Here is a 14,410-nt window from a genome sequence, read left to right as displayed (position 1 = left end):
GGGCCTGAATGGGAGTGAGCCAGGATGGAGCAAGAGGGAGAAGGGAGGGGGGTGGGGAACAGTTGTAGACATTTTTAAAGATTCTCTTATTTTATTTTATGTGCATGGGTATTTTGCCTTCATGCACAGATATGTGCACCACGTGAAAACCTGGCAGGATGGATCCCTGGAACTGGAGTGAGCCCCAAGTGGGTGTTGGGAATTGAACTCCAGTGTTCTAGAGGGGCAGCCAGTGCTCTTGCCTGCTGAGCCATCTCTCCAGCCCAGGAGACCTTGAGCATCTCTATTATAACTATTAGGCTCATACAGAAATATGTTCTCTGTTAGCAGTGGGAGCATGATCTGAATTTACCTGCATCTTTGGTCCTTAACTATATCCTTTCCTCAGTTCTGTGCTAGCTGCGCAATAAGTACAGCTCACACCCGAAGCCCTGGGCTTGTTTTCAGTGAGGCTTGGAACCGTGCTCTGAGGAGGCGAGGTCTAGCCCTAGCTCTGGGCACTAGCTGGGATGAGAACGTGGGAAAGTCCCCATGGTTTTCTCAGATGATAACACCATTTTCTCCAAATCTGTGTGTGCTTGAAGGCAGAGGGTCTAATTGCTTTGAAGTATATCATGACATATCTAAACATGTGTATGAAGATAAGGGGATTGTTTAGATTCTCTGAACCTTTCCTTGAACTGTAAATTAGACATATAAATAAAGTCTGGAATTGATGAGACAGTTTGAAAGACACAGTGAGGAAATGCAGTAGTTATAATTTTCCCTGTACCTACTCATCCCATCGAACAAGATGGAGAATTTAACTGCCATATAGATTATCTTTATAATACCATAAAGAGCAGAGAAGGAAAGGTAGCGAGGGCTAGGGTGTCATCAGGACGCTTCAGAGAGAATGAAGAGTTTAGGCAGGTGTGGTGAAGGCAGGCTAGACTTCCATAGGAATTCTTCACAGTTCAGACTGGTGTCTGTGATGAAGCATGGCTGGGCCGTGGCACACAGGAGGACCCGGGCCTTCATCACAATCTGTGCGAATCAGTTCCTGATCTAGGATGCTGAGGTTTGTGTCGCACAGCAGAATGGCCTCCGCTGTCTCAGCACATTTGCAGGCAGCTGGAAGGATGATTCCAGACTGGACTTTTGCTAAAAACTCCAGTGCAGACTCGACTTCATCTGAATTTTTTTAAATCTTTAAGTGTCTCCTTAAATTATATTTTCATTTTTCCACATTCCATGTCCTGAAGTTTTACTTTGTTTAAGAGCAACCTGTAAGTAGGCTTTTTTTTAATGCCTTTAAGTAGGTTTCACAGAACTAATTTAAATGCTGATTGGTGTAATACTATTTATTTAATTTATTTAATAGTATTTATTTTTATTTGATAATATTATTAAATTAAACCTTAAATGAGACCAGAGCAGTTGAATTTCTTAGTATGAAACTCATATCATTTTTCTAAAGTAAGTATTTTAAAGATCGTGAATAATTTATTAAAGCCTTCAGAAATTTCATTAGGGTACAGTTGCACTGATGTACGCACATTCTCCAGGGACATTTGGTTTTGAAGAAAGGAGAATTTGGTCTATCTTTCAAATAAAGCATAATGGAATTGATGAGACAGACACCCATGGGTTTTGACCATGTGATCTCCTCATGGTTTAATTGTCCCATTGGACAAGCCCATGCAGCCATACCTTAGTCTTAGCAGAAGCTCAGGTATATGCAGTACTGTCCCTAACCTTTTCACTAGGACATGTGTTTAGATGGAATATGAAATAATTAGCTTTGGGCTGCACTGACAAGATTCATCTCTATATTTTATGTGTATCTATGAATATGACAGTATTGTTTAATTTATAAAATACCAAAACAGTGCAATATTCTAAGTGACATGTACAATGCTCTACTATAATTTTATTTATTTATTTATTTATTTTTTTGGTTTTTTTCAAGACAGGGTTTCTTTGTGTAGCCTTGGCTGTCCTGGAACTCACTCTGTAGACCAGGCTGGCCTTGAACTCAGAAATTCACCTGCCTCTGCCTCCCAAGTGCAGGGATTAAAGGCGTGCACCACCACCACCCAGCCTATAATTTTAACTTTTAACTTTTCAAGAAGTTGTTATTGGTATATGGTATAGATCAGTGGAGAAATGTGCATTTAGTATAAACACACAATTTGATAAGGTGAACATAATCCAAGAGCAGTACCCAGAACAAGAAACATTTCAACTTGGCCACGGTGTTCCTGTACCCTACCCTCTGCTTCCTGTTCCAGGGATGGCAGAATTATGACTCACACAAGCAGAGACTGATGGCTGGTATAGAATCTGTGTATCTGTGGTAAGTCCCTCCCTTTAGGTTGACTGTGTGAAGTGTAGTGTGTGAGTGCGGGGAAGAAGGTGACTTGGTGTGGCTAGAGAGGGCACTTGCCTTCCACGCCCAAGGCTCTGGGTCAGTCTTTAGAATCACAAGGAAAAATGCAATTCTAGCAACAATTTTAACCTGAAGGTAAATGATGAGTTAATTACTCATGATCTCAAAGGAAGTACAGGAGGCTCACACTCACACACACACACACACACACACACACACACACACACACACGGGCGTGCGCATACAAATCCACGAATATATATACTTATATTAATATACAACATAAAAAGATGTAGACCTACTGAAAATCTTTCTGACTTAAAATAATATGATATTAATAGAGAAAATTATCTTATTGAATTTTTAAAATTCAACTTTAAAAACATTTGTTGTTATCTGATATCAAAATGGAGGGTTTTCTTTTTAAAAGAGTATTGGCAATGATCTCTAACATTTAGTGGAACTAACTCCTACCTGTGATAATCAAAAGAATCAGTCTAGCTTAGGTTGATGTGTCCGTGAACTTTTTCCAAGTCTTCTTCGTTAAAGAGACACGATCTTACCGTGAAAATTAATTTTTAAATATGTATAGTTAATCATATTTCCAGTGTGGTCTTTAACATGCTGTGGAGCATGCTACCATCTGGTTCTTCAGCCTGTGTGTCAGGCCCTGACTAAGGTATCCCTGAAGGAAACCTATGTTCTTAAGAAAAGGACATTACTCTAAGAGGTTGATTGAGTGGGATAAAGATGTCAATAAAACCAATCCAATACGGCATTATCAGATATAAAGTTTTACTTACACATTATTCTGTTTTAATTTGTTGTACTTTGTTAGATAGCACCATGACACAAACAAATTGTGACTTCACCAGTAAAATGTCTGATCAGTAGCAATAAAATATTACAATCTTTTCTGGTATTGTATTAGTTATTTTCTTGTTGCTGTAAGAAAATACATGACAGAAAGAAACGTAAAGAAAGCAGGCTGCTTCCAGTTTGTTTATTCCTTGGAATAAAGCCACTCATGGGGAGCAGGCGGTGGCAACCATGTCAGCAGAAGCCCTGTGGGAAGCGAGTACACGGGTACACGGGTACACGGGTATATAGGTACATGGGTACACGGGTACACGGGTACACAGGTACATGGATACACGGGTACACGGGTATACGGGTACACGGGTACATGGGTACACGGGTACACGGGTATACGGGTACACGGCTCCTGGCAGTACACAGCTCAGTGCTCTTCTGTAAGCAGCCAGTAGATTCATAGAGTCCTCAGGGCAGGTTTCCCCACCTCACTCAACCCAGCCTGTAAATTCCCTCACACGCTTCCCAGATGTTCGCCTCCCTGGTGACTCTGGAAGCTTTCCAGTTGACAGCCAGTACTAGCCATTACAAAGGTAAGTTTTGTATTTTTAATTGCATGTTCAAATGCAAAAACTGTAGGAAAAAAATATTAGATCAGTAACTCGGGGAAGATATAAGAAATGCTCTCGTTTCTGTGAGCCTTGGCCTTTGAATCCATTAGAAGCCTGTCGTGTCCAAATTCTTATTGAGGAGGCTGAAAATTAAGAGGAGCGGCCCCAACACTGGACTTGCCCATGACATTAGAGGTTTTTGCTTAAGTATATTTGCCTCTGAACTTACTCTGTGGGGCATTGATGAGGCCGGAGTTTCTAATCTCTCAACTGCTGGCCTGTTGAACAGTCAGGAAGAACAGAGCACATCAGAAGCACGCACATTGTAGAGAACACGCTACACCACCTTCCCCAGGCCTGAGAGAACCTCTTCTTGACTTACAACATGGGAGTAAATAAGAAGGAGAAAACACTGGAGAGAGATCATGAAAAAAGAAAAATGTTAATTTTTCAGATTCAGGTTAAGGGCTTGGTGCGATTACTGGCCATCATTGGGTGGCATGCTGTCTAGTGTTTGCTTTGAGCCAACCGTGTCAGTGAGCTCTGACACAGGGAGCGGGTAGAGGCCTTCACCAGGTGAACTGGGCCCAATTAATTACTGAAACCAACTGGGCTATGCAATGACTGCCTGGAAGGTCTTCTCACTTCCCTTACTTCTTATGTATTTGCATTTTAGAATTTTTATCCATCATACACACTCTGAGCAGGCATATATAATTCTTCCTATGTCTATAAAGTTTATTAACTTTTTCACTGTAGAAGAACAAGGGGAAAATTGTGTGAGAGTGACAAGATTCTCAAATATTAAATATGTAATGATAGAGATGGGAAAAGTCATAGGCTACTTTGGTAAGCTGTATTAGAAAATTAGAAAAATGTGTTTCATCCTATATTTAACATTATCCTCTCCACACGAGGCCAGGATATCATACTTTCATACAGAAAATGCGTTCCACCATCATTTAACATTGTGAGAAAATGTTTATCCAGTTCATTTTCATTATGAGAAAAATCTCAAAATTCAGTTGGCCTATGTACTACCTCTAATATATTATTTTTAAAAGTCTCACGGGGGGGGGGCGGTTGTCATTGTGTATATCTGTATTTGTGTGTATACAATTTTTATTTCAGGATTTTTAGGATACTGGTTAGTTTTTAAACTTGTTTTTTTTTTTTTAAACAAGGACTTGTACAGTCCCAGGCTAGCCTCAATCTCACTGTGTAGCCAAAGACATTTCAAAGAAGGAAAATCATATTTCATCTGTCCTCTGACTTCAGTTAAAGGAAATTCTGATATTCTGAGTCCAGCAGACTCTATTTCACTAAGTATTAGATTAAATCTCCCAAACTTAAGCAATAGAATGATACACTCATGTGTGGCAGAAGTATGTTTTATCCTCAGTACCCCTGAAGGTAGCCACATCGACTCCTTCTGTCCAAGCAGAGGAAAGAAGATTAGAAAATAACTGATAAACAGTTCAGAGATTATTTTTCTCCCAAAATAAATGGTTTCTAACTGCCAAAGACAGAAAGAGATAAACTGAAAGGAAAAGCAGGTCTGAAGAAGCAAGTTAAGTCTGGGGACCGGGAGAGGTGAATATAGCCGGGCTGCCCTGGAATGGGGCCTTCTCTTCCATATATTACAGTTTCACCCAGGCAGGAACACAGTAAATTGCCAAGGCCAACACACTCATCTTCCCTGACTCCAGGAGCCATAGTCAGCCGTGAATTTATTAGAAGGGAAACCATATCAATCATAAACAAGCAGGAACTGAAGGAAACCCTGAGAAAGTTCTCTCTGGGAGAGTGCTGTAGTTCCCAGGACTCAGTCTCCATTTGCAAATCAAGATGATGCCAGTCCAAGACTGAGAGCCCTGGGCACTAAAGCCATGGTTCAACCACACAAGCCTGTGGGCTTCCTCTCTGAGGGCAAGCTCCCCGCTGCGTCTGCTCAGTTCCACCCAGACCAACGGCAGCTAGCCTTCCTAAAGCCTTTGCTATTTCAGTTCGTCTTGAAGACTCCTCATCTCTGTAGTCACAGGGATTGGGTAGCTCACTGCACACGTCTACGGCAGTCTGCAGGTAGCTCACTGCACACGTCTACGGCAGTTTGCATGCGTCTGTCCTCTTCTGCTGCTTGGTGCCTCAGCACCTGAGGTTCCTCAACCTTACTTTGGCACCTTCTCTTTTGTCTCTGCCGGCACATCTGGCACCCTGATCCTGGCATGTTTAGAAAGTGGGTGGTGGGGAGACTACGAAGTAGTTTCTAGTTGTACCTGAAGGACTAGAAATCTCTTTTCACCTGCCTGGGTTTGGACTCCTCTCTGTCCCCTGACTCTCTTATCTCACTGGGCTGGCTCAGAACAAATGGAAGGCCCACTGTGCTGCCCTCTTGAGTTCCTCAGACTCATAGTGAGGGGTTTCTGTTTGCACCATTAAGAATCCCGCATCCTCATTTGGATATGATGCATATGCAGGCCTATGTCTTCCTATGAGGATGATATTTAACTAATATAGTTATCACGTGCAATTTGTGTGAACATTTTCAAAGTATCATATGTAATTCGGTGTTACCCATCACTGGTTATATATGCAAAGTTGTGTTTCTTTATGCTTTCATTCAGAGCTGAACATCACTGGCAATGACAATGGAATGAGCTATTTGTCTTAAAGTACAGAGATCATACAGATTATAATAAAGTCAGACTGTATGCTAAAAATATTTATATATGTTTTATGAAAAACCAGTCAGTATATGAAGTGGTATACTTAATTAGCCTGATTTTAAAATTACACATTATAAATATATTAAATAACATTCTGTATTATAAATATAATCTGTATATTAAAAATAAATTTAAATTAGGAAACAAATAGTAAACCACCCCCAGGTCCTTCGGCATCATGGTTAAAGTCCGTTTCAGTGGAGTTTGGGGGCTGGATAATAAATATCCAGAGATTAAGGCCAGTGCACTCAATATTTTCAGAACTCAAGTACACGGTAGTTTTGAAGAATGGGGTATGTAGGCTATCATCTGCACTCCAGACACACTAAGTCTGTCATGGTCCAGGCAGAAGGGAGGGTGGGAGGGCGGGCTTGGCCGGAGGAAGCTATTGGCCCAGGGCTCAGGATTTTCTTGACATTTTTGTTCTTCTGGTGGCCTTCATAATTGGTTAGATTTAGATATTACTCATGAAGATACGTTTTCTTAAAAATTATGGCTCTGTCTCTGCCCCCTTCCCTGTAGTGTGTGTGTGTGTGTGTGTGTGTGTGTGTGTGTGTGTGTGTGTGTCCCATGTCATCGCTTAGGCGTCTGGTAACATAGAAGCGTTAGCCTTACGCCCTGAACTCTGCTGTTGGTTTACACCATTCCTCCTTTCAGAAAGAGCACTGACAAGCTCCACCTGCTGTCTGCGCACACTGTCTTCCTGTTTACTCTGTAGCCATATTGGACACACCAGAGTCTAAGAAAGTAAGCTGCTAGACTTGAAAAACACATAAGAAGAGCCAAGAGAAAGAGCAGCTCTTTTGTACCGCTGGCTTCATATGCTGCCAGCTACATTCTAATTAATGCTCAGGAAGTCAGTTCCGCAAAGCCCTTGTTAATAAGCCAGCTCCAAAGCACAACAGTGCTACAACATTAACTCTTTATATAAAAGCCATAGGATCAGGCAGTGAGCCTTCGATGTGGACTTAGCACCCTTTTGAGAGTTAGTGTTAATTTTATGATAAAAGTGGATGATTAACATGACATTGCACATCAGAATTCTTGGCAGAAACAAATCCTAGTAGTTCCAAGAAGATACATGGGTAAGATGCCAAAAGCCAGTCTACAGGGCCAGGATTTTCAGCTTTTGTTTACACTGCACTCTCAGTGGCTTACCTGCTTGCTACTCAGACTGGCAGACTTTTTATGTTACATAACAATAACAATTGTATTCACCAAGTGCCTACTATGAGCTAATCGATTCTTAAAATCTGCTTACAGAATTTTTAGTATTATTTCTGTTTCACGGATGGGGAAACTAAGGCAGGAAAGCTGAAATGGAGTTTAATGATGGAGCCAAAATTTCAGTGTGTTCCAGAGCATGCTCCTTCGGTCCCTCTTCACCAAGTGGTTGTTCATTGATAAGTAATGGTGAACATATATGGCCCCAAATCTAAAATAGGACTCTACTGTTTAAAAGTGACATGAAATGTTCTGTCTAGACTGAGACTCAGGTGGGTTTCTAGCTGTGTCAGAGTGAGGACCCCACTCTCCTATGCCGGTGCAGTCATAGCTCCCTAAGGCAATAGCCCCAGTTGAGTCTGCCCAGGCTGAATGGAAAGGCATGAGCAGGAAGGGCTCGTGCAAGCCATTAAATTTTCTTCCTCTTCTCTTTAATGACAAATGCCAGGAGAAACCATTCCAGAGCTAAAAGAAAAGCTCTCTGAAAGTCTTATGCATAGTACATGGATGTGGGTACAATTCTGGAATTCATACACTGCGTTTTCTGTAGAAAGATGCAAGGGAATTGGGAAATAACTTCTGAGCCTCCTTCTAGATCCTGGTAGTGGCAGTCCATTCTCATTAGAGATGAAGCAAGATTGCTCCTGTAGAGGAAACCTGGTGTCTCCCTCTTAGCTCAGAGAGTCACTAGGAGCAGGATGAATTCCAAATGCACCCGCTTTCTGGGGTTCTGAGGATAGTCCCCATACATGGACTCACCCAGAGCTATCCTCACTATCATATGGAATCAGAAATTAGCTTCTTGATGAGAAACTGTACTCAGTTTCCTTCTTGTCTGTGAGGAACTTTAATCTTGATATTAAGTTCCAATGTGCAGTGTCCCCTTCATTAAGCTAGACAAGACATGAGATTGCTGCGGCATTTGGATTTCCTTGTCACTCATGTGTGTATGAGTGTGTCTCTCTGCGGGTTTGTGCATGTAGCTGCAAAGGCATGCAGGACAGAAGAGGGCATCAGATGCCCTGCAACTGGAGTTACAGCTGTGAGCCACTCAGTAGGGAATGTAACTTAGTACCTATGCAAGATGAGTGCACACCGGCCATCTCTCTAGTCCATTCTCTTTAGTTTTTTTAATTAATACATCTTTTAAAAATTAAAACATAGTATCATTATATCTAGATGAATAACTAAATTCTTCTAACTCATTTAAGTAATAGTTTCTTTCCCATTAAAGAAATGAGCCGTGCAAACATTCTTTATCCATAGTGCACATTGCTAGCTCCCCAGCCACTCACCAGTGACCTCTAAATACTCTGCCGGGCTTTAACAGAATCACTTCTTTGGTCCCCTGCAAGAAAAGTCTTTAAGACTAAACTATTTAGAAAAGAGACCATTTTGTGTCTGCCATAGTTCAGCTCCTATCAATTTTTCCATTGCTGCAAGGGTGTTGACTGTGCTCACAAAGGCATCAGCACCTGTGAGAGAGACATCTTCACAGGAAAATGATTGAAGAAATTTTAAATTGCAGGTGTGGAAAGAAAGTGTTGACCAGTAAGTTCCCAGATTAATCCATCTCTGCAGCAGAGCAGAAGCGGTAATAAGCGGAGAGATTATACCTTTCTAGGCTCCCATACGGACTTATTTGGTTTCAGTCCAGTCCCAAAATTTGAGGATGCTGTAAATGTTTTGCCTACAAGGTGTGTGATGAATATCTCTTCTGGATATTTTGTCATTCGATCCTTTTAAGATTGATTCTACCAAATAATGAAAAAGACATTAAAATTGTCCTTCTGCTTTTAAGAAACCTGACGACTTTAAGTTATCACCAGTAGAATATTATATGCTTGATTTGAAACATGTATATACAAAAATAAAATAAACCCAATGTTCTATTCTTTTAACCAAAGTATAAGCCACAAACAAAATAATCCTCTCAGCTTTCTGTAGCAGTTCAATTTCTTCTGAATGTCCCATGATGGATGAAATCATGCAGGTGTTATCTTTTATTGTTAGAAGGGGTGTGGAAGAGTTCACTGCTCCACACGGCACAGAGGCTCACCACAGCTTCCTGCTCATGGCCAGGCACACACAAGGCTGCTTTTACATTCCCTCATCCCCAGCCATTGATTGCGGGGAATTTAGTTTATGTCTTAGTCAGGGTTTCTATTCCTGCACAACATCATGACCAAGAAGCAAGTTGGGGAGGAAAGGGTTTATTCAGCTTACTTCCACATTGCTGTTATCACAAAGGAAGTCAGGACTGGAACTCAAGCAGGTCAGGAAGCAGGAGCTGATGCAGAGGCCATGGAGAGATGTTTCTTACTGGCTTGCTTCCCCTGGCTTGCTCAGCCTGCTCTCTTATAGAACCCAAGACCTCTAGCCCAAGATGGCACCACCCACAAGGGGCAATTGAGAAAATGCCACACAGCTGGCTCTCCTGGAGGCACTTCCCCAACTGAAACTCCCTTCTCTGTGATAACTCCAGCCTGTGTCAAGTTGACACACAAAACCAGCCAGTACAGTTTAAGATTGGCTAACAAATACTGAATTTCTTGTCTTTAAATATCTTCATGCTAAAGCCATGTTTAAAAACAATAGACAAAGCCGGGTGGTGGTGGCACACACCTTTAATCCCAGCACTTGGGAGGCAGAGGCAGGTAGATTTCTGAATTCAAGGCCAGCCTGGTCTACAGAGTGAGTTCCAGGACAGCCAGGGCTACACAGAGAAACCCTGTATCGAAAAACCAAAAAAAAAAAAAAAAAAAAAAAAAAAAAAAAAAAAAAAAAATAGACAAGATCATACTCTGAGGGAAGCGGCTCTGCTTTCTGGGTACACAATACGCAAGTAGAAAGAGCAGAGAGCAGAAGCTATCAGGGCTCCCCTATGTTCTGAGAAACTTGAGCCATCTTCATCTAAACCCTGGGATGTTTAGGTAGAGTATGTGGAAGCCACACAAAACATCTGCTTCAGAACATTTCCTTTTATTTGAATTTTTTTTTCCCTAGGATAGATTTTGGTATTGAGGAAAAATTCACATACCTACATGATTATGTATCTAGTTTTGTTGTTGTTGGATTTTTTCATTATTATTCCTAATAGTAGAATAATACACATAACACAGGAATATTTTAAAAATTTTGAAAAACAATCTTCATAATACTGGTATCTTAATTACCAGAAGAAGGTTCTGGTAACCTTTCTTTTTAAAAAAAATAAACAAAAAGTAAGTATAAATTAATAAATTAACCAATAGTAAGTTTAAGAAGTTAAAAGTCATTATTACTTTGGCTTTTACTTTGTTTATCAAATAAAAAAAAAAGTTTCAATAATAAAAGACCACTCCTGCAAGATGAAGTGTATGAGTTAAAATGGGATGCCTAGAGTTGTATCTGAATCAGTATATCTGAAATATTCTGTACTTCATGTTCTGTTGCTCTAATATTTAACAACATGATTTGCTGTCTTACTTTACATTTAATCTCATATTCTTCTCTTCCCTAAAGAAATGAGGATTAACTTGTGAGAATTGACATCTTTTGTAATTAGAAACTAAACATACCAATTAAAATCTCTATTAGAATAATTTTCTATTTCAGGCTTTTTTTTAACATTATCTTTGTCAAAGATTGTTTGCCAAGGAAAGAATTTTTTTTAAAATCCATAGAGCAAACCTCAGTCAGTATTAGACACTAAAGTGTTTACTCTAGCATATACATATATATTATTTATTTATTTATTCCTTCATACATTTATTCTGGTCACTTGGTAGAGTAAACCACACGTAGACCAGGGTGCAGATTATATTTCTGATCAGAAATGTAGCATCATTTCACCACAGTAAACTTTATCATAAGCTTCCAAAGTTATTAGTTTTTCTTTTTTAAAGTCTCCACAAAGAGCAACAAAGTCTCCTGTCCCCAGTTTATAATTCAGCAGAGGCTACAGGCGCCAAGCGGCTCATCTGTACCTTCCTCCCCTCTCCTCACAAACACTACTGTATTTTTTTCAGAGAAAAGCACCCAAAGATAGAGATTCATTTAAAATTAGCAGCTAGTGTAATATGTGGTCATTTAATTAACAGCTTTAGGGCTGTCTTTAACATTTGGCCTTTTTCCCTCAGCTATTTGCAGATTTCTAGCTGTTGCCATTTGCCTCTTACACAGTGTTACTGCTTCACACATTGGGATATGTTAAAAGCTCCCTTTGGAATTAGTCGCCAGTTTCGCCACTCTGATGGGCATAAGAATATTTAGGGCAGAAAGCAGAGATGTCCTGACCCAGCACTGTGCAGTAGCTTGTTTCTCAGCAATATGATAGAAATAAAGAAAACAGGAGATGGATGAAGGGTTCAAGGCTTCTTAGAGCAGCCTGGAGACACAGCACCGAAGTACGTAAGGGGAATATATCCCAACCTGGCACGTTCCCAGCAGAGAACCGGGAACGTTCTCCCGGGCAACTCTGGAACAGATTCATAGTCTGCACCCCCTCCACCGAACACTGGGCTTTCTCTGAAGACCCTGGCAGCACGCCATCTCAGCCAGATGCCAGCAGCACAGCGCTCATCATCCTTAGACAGCGCTTGCTCCAGAGGTGCATACAATTCTTTCCAACCCTGAACCACGATCACAAGACTGAGGCATCCACTTCCAATTAATTTGGTCACAGGAGTTTATCTGTCACCTTTGTTCTGTCACAGCAGTATGTGGTATGCCTGCCTCCCATGGATTATCCACTGTTAAGGACAGTGGCCCGCAGAATTCCACCCCCAAGCCCCAAGTCAACTCCTATTTTGTTACTTTTGGTTTAAACGAGATGAAACTAGCCATGGGTTTGAAAATGAACTTGACGTTTTCAGGCTTCCATGAAAAGGGATTGGTCAAACTCCTGGCGCGATGACATAGCAGGTTATCATGCATGCCGGGCTAATTCATTCTGATTTTCTGCAAAAGGTTAGGATAAAGTTCCGACTCTCGGAAAGTATGAACAGCTCCAGTAGAAAATACTCTACTCCCTGCCCCCATACACATCTGATAATGTTATGCACATGCCATTACTGTGTGCTGAAGTGAATAGTAGTATGTAAATGATCCCGTCAGGTCCTTACCTATTGTCTACCTCAAAGGCATCAACTCCAGTGCAGAGCAGGTAGGAACCTGGGTGGCGTGGCAACCACTTTAGTATGTAATTGACTTTGACTCAGCAGCTATTCAGGCTCCTTTGGTTGCAGGAAGCCAAGTCATTCTTGAATTACAGCCAATAAAGGGAAGGGTGTGCTTCCAAGGAAAGGATGTGGTGTACGGTAAAGCCCATGAGGACCAGGGACGCACAGGCACCTGACAACTGAAGCCCTTGGCTGGCTTCCACACCGCATGACACTGAAGCCCCAGTCAGCCCTGCTGCTCCATCAGCAGGTGCTCATTTATTAAGAGTAGCACACAGTATATGAATATTATAAGCAAATGGATTATGTTCAACTTATAAATTCATAGCACATAATAGCTTGAAAATTAAGTACAATAGAAACTGAACGCTCAGGACAGTTAGCATGCCAATCTACTGTCCTGTGCGGCCTCTTCCCTGTACCTCCTCTGGAACAGTTGGGATGATAATCTACTGCCCTGTGTAACTTCTTCCCTGACATTCTCTGGAAGTGTTAAGATGATAATCTGCTGTCCTATATGACCTCTTCCCTGACCTTCTCTGCAACAGCTGGATGATAATTTACTGTCCTGTGTGACATCTTCCCAATACCCACTCTGCTTTGATACAGCTAGTTCAGACTGGGAAAGCTGAGAATCCAAAACCTTACTTATACGAACTCCTAAGACTACACTACCTTGCCGGACACTTACAAAACAAAACTTACAAAAAGCACTCATCTAGGAGGATCAGAAACAGCTCTCATTCTTCTCTTTGTAATCCAAATTCATATTGTTCCCTTTAAAACAAACCAGTCCAGACCATGCCCCCCATTCAACCAGTTTCTCCTTCTACCTTTCTCTCCTGTTTCTCTCCTGTGCCTGTTCATCTGTCCCATGCCCAGGCTTTTCCCTTTCTATCCCTTCTATGCATTGGTGCAGGTACAATACACTGCTTCCCAACCAAATGATCTGGGAAACCCAGCAAGTACCAGACCCACCCAGACTCCATCCTCCTTTCCTGGCTTAGATATTACAATGATCCTCCAAGTGAACCTTTGGAATGCACTCCAGAATGTACCATTTTGTTCCATGAGTTTTCAGGTGGACTTGCTTGTTTTTGTTTTTGTTTGTTTGTTTTGTTGTATTGTGTTCGTTTTGTTTTTGTGGAGAGAGCCTTACCATCTCCAGGATCTTCATTCTTTGCCATTTGGGTGTTGATTTTATTATTAAGTCAGTTAAATGGTTTGGGTTTTGTTTAAAAAAAAATAGGTAATATGCAGCTCAAAGACAGGCAACTCCCACCTGGAAGGAGAGCGAGGCAGCAGCCCTTCTGGGCAGAAAGAGCATCGTTCAGAACTGCGAGGCCACCAGTTCTGTCTCCGTGACAGAGAAGCCAAGGGGAACACAGAAGTGACTGAAGGAACAAGAAACCCAGAGAAAGAAAGGGATCAGTAAAAATGGGTTGGCAGTGAAACCTTAGACAACATTCCAGGTGTGTTTTGTTTAAAGGTTTTATTTATTTG

The 14,410-nt window shown here is 41.2% G+C and overlaps 1 protein-coding gene across 1 annotated transcript in view; it reads left to right on the top strand.

The window, feature by feature from the left end:
• Fbxl17 (F-box and leucine rich repeat protein 17) overlaps positions 1-14,410 on the top strand; it is a 426,380-nt gene that overhangs the window by 290,205 nt on the left and 121,765 nt on the right. The window lies entirely within an intron of this gene.

Source organism: Mastomys coucha, unplaced genomic scaffold, assembly GCF_008632895.1.
Source record: "Mastomys coucha isolate ucsf_1 unplaced genomic scaffold, UCSF_Mcou_1 pScaffold14, whole genome shotgun sequence".
Classification (NCBI taxonomy): Eukaryota; Metazoa; Chordata; class Mammalia; order Rodentia; family Muridae; genus Mastomys; species Mastomys coucha.
This window is presented reverse-complemented; position numbering and strand designations above follow the sequence as displayed.